The sequence below is a fragment of the Lathyrus oleraceus genome, chromosome 6 (assembly GCF_024323335.1).
Source record: "Lathyrus oleraceus cultivar Zhongwan6 chromosome 6, CAAS_Psat_ZW6_1.0, whole genome shotgun sequence".
NCBI classification, from domain to species: Eukaryota; Viridiplantae; Streptophyta; class Magnoliopsida; order Fabales; family Fabaceae; genus Lathyrus; species Lathyrus oleraceus.
The window spans coordinates 512088388-512096518 of NC_066584.1; the positions used below are offsets into that span (position 1 = coordinate 512088388).

Below are 8131 nucleotides of genomic sequence, written 5' to 3' on the forward strand. Positions count from 1 at the left end.
TGCTGTTGTTTGGCCTTCCAAAAACTGTGTTTTGCAAGATGCGGATAAAGTACCGGATAGTGGGGTTATGTATATGGGAGAGAAGGAGTTCTTCCCAGTTGTAGGTATCTATACCGGAAATTTTCTTAAAAAGGCCAAAAACGCCAACTGTGTTCCAGTTTGAGGTTGGAGGGATTCTGGCATGCAGCAGACCTTCTGTGGGAAATTGTAGCATGGTACTCAATTGGTTTTGGGTTAAGGAGTACTCGGTGTTGAACATCCGGAAGGTTGCGGTACCGGTTAAAAATTCGTCTTCACCGGCGGGAATGGTGTAGTCGTATGAACTTAAGAATTCTAAGGTTAGGGATGGGTAGGTGGGTTGGTTATGAGTGCAAAGGAAGGTTAAGTTGGCTTGACGGAGCATCCATTCGATACCTTGGAGTAGGCCTAATTGTTGTAAACAAGGTAAATCGGGGTACCTGGTGGAAACGACGCCTCGCTGTTGGAAACGCTCGAATTGCTCCCTCTGATAATTGTCATCTACGGATCGGAAGATGATATTTCCGAAATTCTGATTTCCCGCCATTGTGATGAATTTTGAAGGGATGATTTGGAAAGAAAAAGAAATGTATTGGATAGGAGAGAATTGTTTGTGGTGAATGAAGGAAGGTTTGGTGGGTATTTATAGGAGAAGAATTTGGAAGGTGGAAAGAAAAAAGTGGTTGAAAAGTAATTAAGTGTGGTTAAATGAAAAATGAATGGGGAAGGTAAAAAGTTAAAGGTGTAACGTTCGTCTCCAACGGCTCCTTAACGTTCACTAGTCTGAGGAGTGTTACGCTCGTCACAGGGGTGTGACGCTCGTAACAGGCTCTAAGCGTGCCGTCCGTTATGGATAGTGTGACGCTCGTCACGCATTCCTTTTTGGAAAGGCTTAGTGGCGCTTCACAGAATTACTTTGGTAGCGTATTTTAATGTTTTGTTTTGCTTACGATCAGTTTAGTCTGCAATTTAATTTATTGTGCACGCTTAATCTGCTTTGTATAGTAATAATTCATAGGTAGCAACGGTAGAGCATAATAGCTTTTGCATAATAAAATTAACTAAACAACTTCAATAAAAATGATCATAATGTAATACAGGAAAGGAAAACAATGAAATGAAAGAAAAAATAAATGTGAACATGAATTCAAATAACATTAATAAATAATCTAACTTAAAACTAAATAACTTAGAAAACTAACTAAACTCTATCCCTCTGCACGATCTCTGGCCGGAGGAGCAAAAGAGTTAACATGATGTAGCAACTCGTGAAACTGATTCGTCATACTGCTCATGTATCCTAGAACTTCGTCTCTCATGTTAGCAAATTCTCCTCTGAGGGCGTCTTGTTCTGACATCAAAGCTTCAATGGCGGTGTTATAATCAGTTCTGGGCATATGATGTCGGAGGTCAGGTATGGCTGATTCTTCGGTCGGAACAGGCTGAGGAGGAGGGTCAATATCATAATAGCCGGATGGTGTCTGAGGGTCAGATTCAGCATGGGAGATCTGGTCAACATAATTCTCATAGTCATTACGAATCTCATAATCCTGGATGGATTCAGTGGATCCCGCAGGAGTTGGGGTTTCATTCAGGTTATAGAGCCAGTTCCTTTGGTTATGAACACTAGTCCTAGGATCGGGCATGGTGAATAGGCAGAGAACCTGGTTATCAATAATAAGCTCAAACTCATCAGACCCTAGGTTTGCTATAAACATAGTGTTGAAGAGGAAAGGTATACTCATAGTAGTAATGCCACAAAAAGGGCTAAGGTCAAGCATAGGCTGACGTAATCCAATGGCATTACCTATCATGGTTATCAAACCGCCTATTCTAATGGGTGCTCGTTCATCCTGGATAAGGTGGTCCAAATTAGCTAACATAAAAGTGGCACCGTTTACTGGACGGTTCTGGGAAGCACAAAATATGATGAAAAGTTCATCACGTGAAACTGAAGTACTGTTTGGCTTCTTCCCAAATAAAGTGTGGGTCAGGATCTTATGGAAATAGCGAAAAGCCGGGTTATGTATGTTTCCAGAGAGAAACTCATGTTCTTCGGGCTCATCATTTCCAGTCAGCCTACCCCAAAAGTGTTCAAGCTCTCTATATTCAAAAAGTTCTTCCTGGCTTACAGTGAATGTATCAAAGGAGGTAGGGAAACCCAAAAGGTTGGTGAAGTCTCTAATATTAAATTGGTACTCCATGTTGAACATTCTGAACTGGATAAAACCTCTGCTAATTCCTTTTCCATGGCTGGGTAGATAGATTAATGAGCTAAGGAATTCTAGTGTGAGTCTCCGGTAGGTGGTGAAATGTCTCAGGATAGGGGATGTCTCCCATCCTATCTGATTCAGCAAAAACAGGACACTCTGTCTCAGTCCAAGGGCAGTCATAGCCCAATCATCAGCATATAAACTAGGTAGCATCTCTCTAGCGGCTAGTTCTTCAAACTTTTGTTTCTGAGCCATTCCTCTGAACTTGATACCCATACGATCAATATGTCCCATCTGGTTAGTGTTAGCTAGAGAAAAGAAAACATGAGTTTAAGTCAGGATTTGGCCAAATGCCGAAAGAAGAAAAAATATTATTATTATTATTATTTTTTTTTTTGAATAAATCAAGAATGAATACTAAACAGAAATTAAAAGAATAATTAAGAAAGAAATAGGGGAATGATAATAATAGAATAATAAAATAACAAATTAATTTGTGGGTTGTCTCCCACTAAGCGCTTTGTTTAAATGTCGCAAGCTCGACAAAGAAATTGTTAAATATAATCTATGAGTCCTGGGGGCGTTTCGTCTAAGTGTAGGATTTGCGGATCCTCGTTGGTTTCCGCATAGTGATAGTGTTTCAGACGTTGCCCGTTTACGGTGAACGGTTCTGTAGATTGTCCTTTTATTTCTACCGCTCCACTGGGAAAGACTTTAGTGATATGAAAAGGCCCTGACCATCTGGATCGTAGTTTTCCCGGGAATAACTTTAGTCTAGAGTTAAATAAAAGTACTGCGTCGCCTTGCTTGAAGATTTTCCTTGATATACGCTTGTCATGCCATTGTTTTGTTCTTTCTTTATAGATTCTGGCATTTTCATAGGCGTCTCTTCTGAGTTCCTCCAATTCGTTTATGTCAAGGATTCTCTTTTCACCGGCGGCTTTATAATTCAAATTTAGATTTCTAATAGCCCAATAGGCTTTATGTTCTAACTCTACCGGGAGGTGACAGGATTTCCATAAATGAGCTTAAATGGGGTCGTCCCTATGGGGGTTTTATAAGCAGTTCGGTATGCCCACAAAGCTTCTGGTAATTTCAATGACCAATCTTTCCTTGAAGTGGCGACCGTTTTTTCTAGTATTTGCTTGATTTCTCTGTTAGACACTTCCACTTGTCCACTGGTTTGAGGGTGGTAAGGTGTCGCTATCCTATGTCTCACTCCATATTTAAGTAGTAGTTTTTCGAGTACCTTGGATATAAAGTGCGATCCACCATCACTGACTACTATTCTTGGGATGCCAAATCTCGGAAATATTATATTCTTAAAGAGTCTAGTTACTACTCGGGTGTCGTTTGTTGGGGAAGCTACAGCTTCGATCCACTTTGATACGTAGTCGACTGCCACGAGTATATATTTGTTACCGAAAGAGGATGGGAAAGGTCCCATGAAGTCTATCCCCCACACGTCAAAAATCTCTACTTCCAAAATACCTTTTTGCGGCATTTCGTCACGTCTAGATATGTTTCCCGTGCGTTGACATCTGTCACACTCCTTAATAGTCGCATGTACGTCCTTCCATATAGTTGGCCAATAAAAGCCAGCTTGTAGGATTTTAGAGCAAGTCTTGGATGTACTTGTGTGTCCACCATAAGGAGCGGAGTGACAGTGTTGGATTATATTTTCTACCTCTTCTTCGGGTATACATCGACGGAAAATACCATCGGGGCCTCTTTTGAAAAGTAAGGGATCATCCCAGTAATAGTGTTTTATGTCGTGGAAGAATCGTTTCTTCTGCTGGTAAGATAAAGTAGGTGGAACTATTCCGGCAGCTAAATAATTGACTAGATCAGCGTACCATGGTGTGGCAGCTATAGCTAAGGTGGTTTCTACTTGCATGTCGGAGTTGTTCTCTTCCAAAGTAGCTATAAGTTTGTCATACGAGAAATCATCATTAATTGATGTTCTTTCCGGTTCAAGGTTCTCAAGTCTAGAGAGGTGGTCTGCTACTACGTTTTCAGTTCCTTTCTTGTCCTTGATTTCTAAGTCGAATTCTTGTAGCAACAAGATCCATCTTAAGAGTCTAGGTTTAGCGTCCTTTTTTGTTAGAAGGTACCTGATAGCAGCGTGATCGGTGTAAACTATTATTTTGGCTCCTACCAAGTAAGAACGAAATTTATCTAGCGCAAATACCACTGCTAGGAGTTCTTTCTCGGTAGTGGCGTAATTCATTTGCGCTTCATCCAGGGTTCTGCTAGCGTAATATATAACGTGAAGCTTTTTATCCTTTCTTTGTCCTAAAACAGCACCTACAGCATAATCGCTGGCGTCGCACATTATTTCGAATGGTTCATTCCAGTCTGGTGTCTGCATAATGGGTGCGGAGATCAATGCTTGTTTAAGAGTTTGAAATGCTTTTAAACAGTTATCGTCGAATATGAATTCAGCATCTTTCATCAATAGTCCGGTTAGAGGTTTAGTTATCTTAGAGAAGTCTTTGATGAATCGTCGGTAAAAACCGGCGTGTCCTAAAAAGCTTCGTACTTCTCTCACGGTTCTTGGGGGTTGAAGATTTTCGATTACCTCTATTTTGGCTTTGTCTACTTCAATTCCTCTGTTCGAGATGATGTGTCCTAAAACAATTCCTTCTTGTACCATAAAGTGGCACTTTTCCCAGTTAAGTACTAAGTTTACTTTCACACATCGCTCAAGAACTCTTTCTAGGTTTTCAAGGCATTCTTCGAAACTTTGTCCATATACGGAAAAGTCATCCATAAATACTTCCATGATGTTTTCGAGAAAGTCGGCGAAAATTGCCATCATGCATCTTTGAAAGGTCGCAGGGGCATTACACAGACCAAACGGCATTCGTCTATAAGCGAAGGTACCAAAAGGGCATGTGAACGTTGTCTTTTCTTGGTCATCAGGGTGAATTGGTATTTGAAAGAAGCCTGAATAACCGTCTAAATAACAGAAATGTGAATGTTTTGCTAATCGTTCTAACATTTGGTCAATGAATGGTAAAGGGAAATGATCTTTTCGGGTTGCTTTGTTTAGTTTCCTATAATCAATGCACATTCTCCATCCCGATTCGATTCGTTTAGTTATAGTTTCTCCTTTTTCGTTTTCAATAACGGTTATGCCTCCTTTCTTTGGTACAACGTGTACGGGGCTAACCCATTTGCTATCAGATATAGGATATATAATACCTGCTTCCAATAACTTGGTTATTTCTTTCTTTACTACCTCACTCAGGATCGGATTTAGTCTTCTCTCGTGTTCCCTAGAGGTTTTACAGTCTTCTTCTAACATGATGCGGTGCATACAAATAGAAGGGCTTATTCCTTTAAGATCGGTGATGTGGTATCCTAGTGCGGTTGGATATTTCCTTAAGATATGTAAGAGTTTTTCTGTTTCGAGTCTTCCTAGATCTGCATTAACTATCACAGGTCGTTCAAGTTCTAAGTCTAGGAATTCATATCTCAGATTTTTGGGAAGTGTTTTCAAATCAAGGGTTGGTTTGTTAAGACATTGCGTAGGGTCCGGTGTTATTGCTAAACATTGGTTAGATTTGTCTTCTAAAAGATAGTTTGATGATTTGTCTTCTCCTAACTCTGCTTCTTTTATGCATTCATCGATGATATCCATGAAGTAACACGTATCTTCTATTGCAGGTGCTTTCAAGAATTGGGAAAGAATGAATTCAATTTTCTCTTCACCTACTTCGAAGGTGAGTCGTCCTCGTTTTACGTCTATGATTGCACCGGCAGTTGCTAAGAACGGTCTTCCTAGTATAATAGGTGTAGTATCATCTTCTCTAATGTCCATAATTGTGAAGTCAGTGGGAATGTAAAACTGACCTATTCGTACGGGAACGTTTTCAAGGATTCCTACAGGATATTTGATGGAACGATCTGCTAGTTGAACGGACATTTTGGTTGGTCTTAATTCTCCCATTTCCAGTTTCTTACATATGGATAAAGGCATAACGCTAATTCCGGCTCCTAAATCACATAAAGCTTTGTCGATGACAAATTTTCCTATGTGACAGGGTATAGAGAAACTACCCGGATCCTTGAGTTTAGGAGGCATGTTTTGGATTATAGCGCTACATTCGGCAGGGAGTGTAACGGTTTCGCTATCCTCAAGTTTCCTCTTATTAGAAAGAATTTCTTTTAAGAATTTAGCATATGAGGGCATCTGCGTAATAGCTTCGGTGAACGGAATTGTAACGTTTAATTGTTTAAGGAGATCAACAAATTTTCTAAATTGGCCCGCATCTTTGGTTTTAACAAGCCTTTGAGGGTAAGGTATAGGTGGTTTGTAAGGTGGTGGAGGTACATAAGGTTCCTTTTTTTCTAGGGTTTCCTTATTACTCTCTTCCTTTTCCTTAGGTTCACTTTCCTCAGTTGATTTCTTAGGGTTTTGGTTTTCTATCCTTGGATCAGACGGTCCTTCCACTTCCGTTCCACTTCTTAATATAATTGCATGAGCTTGGCTTCTCGGATTAGGTTGGGGCTGTCCAGGGAATGTACCAGTTGGTGCAGCAGTAGGTGCTTATTGTTGAGCTACTTGAGATATTTGTGTTTCCAGCATTTTGTTATGGGTAGCCAAGGCATCTACTTTGCTTGCTAGTTGTTTAAGTTGTTCGCCAGTATGTATGTTCTGGTTTAAGAAATCTTTATTGGTTTGTTGTTGGGAAGCTATAAAGTTTTCCATCATGATTTCCAAGTTGGATTTTCTAGGGGTATTATTCTTAGGCATGGATGGATTCGGTTTCTGATATCCCGGTGGTATAGATGGGGCTTGATTTGGAGACTGTCCAGGTGCGTATAAAGCATTATTACTCTTATATGAAAAGTTTGGATGGTTCTTCCAATTTGAGTTATAGGTATTCGAATAGGGGCTTCCTTGAGCATAGTTCACTTGCTCTGCTTGGATTCCAGTCAAGATTTGACAGTCCGTAGGAGTGTGGCCTTGGATTCCACAGACCTCGCAATTCTGAGTTATAGCAACCACGGCGGCTGGAGGTGATACGTTTAAACTTTCAATTTTCTGGACCAAAGCATCCACTTTTGCATTGACGTGATCAAGGTTACTTATCTCGTACATGCCAGTTTTCGGTTGAGGTTTTTCCACCGTTGTTCGTTCGGTTCCCCACTGATAGTGGTTTTGGGCCATGCTCTCGATAAGCTGGTAAGCATCAGCATAAGGTTTGTTCATTAGTGCACCACCTACAGCGGCGTCTATTGTTAACCTTGTGTTGTATAAGAGACCATTGTAAAATGTGTGAATTACTAACCAGTCTTCCAAACCATGGTGTGGGCAAAGTCTCATCATGTCTTTGTATCTTTCCCATGCTTCGAAAAGAGACTCGTTGTCTTTCTGTTTAAATCCGTTTATCTGGGCTCTTAACATAGCTGTTTTGCTTGGCGGAAAATATCGGGCAAGAAAAACTTTCTTCAACTCGTTCCAGGTGGTGACTGAGTTGGAAGGAAGAGATTGAAGCCATCTTCTAGCGCTATCTCTTAATGAGAAAGGAAAAAGACGAAGTCGAATTGCCTCTGAAGTGACACCATTAGCTTTAACAGTATCGGCGTATTGGACAAATACGGATAAATGAAGGTTTGGATCTTCGGTAAGATTTCCAGAGAATTGGTTCTGTTGCACAGCCTGCAACAGCGAAGGTTTGAGTTCGAAGTTGTTTGCTTCGATTGCGGGCGGAGCAATACTTGAATGCGGTTCATCTTGCGATGGAGCGGCGTAATCTCTAAGAGCACGAGCTGGTTCTGCCATCTCGGGTATCGAAGGAAAAAGGTTTTTGATATCAGGAAATTCTATAGGAGGGAGATTGTTTTCAGCACGATATTCCCGAATTCGTCGTAAGACTCGGAGATATAGT

The 8131-nt window shown here is 40.6% G+C and overlaps 1 pseudogene; it reads left to right on the forward strand.

Annotated features, from left to right (window-relative positions):
- Positions 1–7540: 7540 nt before the first annotated feature.
- LOC127099122 (uncharacterized) lies at positions 7541–7640 on the forward strand (annotated as a pseudogene).
- The last annotated feature ends 491 nt before the right edge of the window (positions 7641–8131 follow it).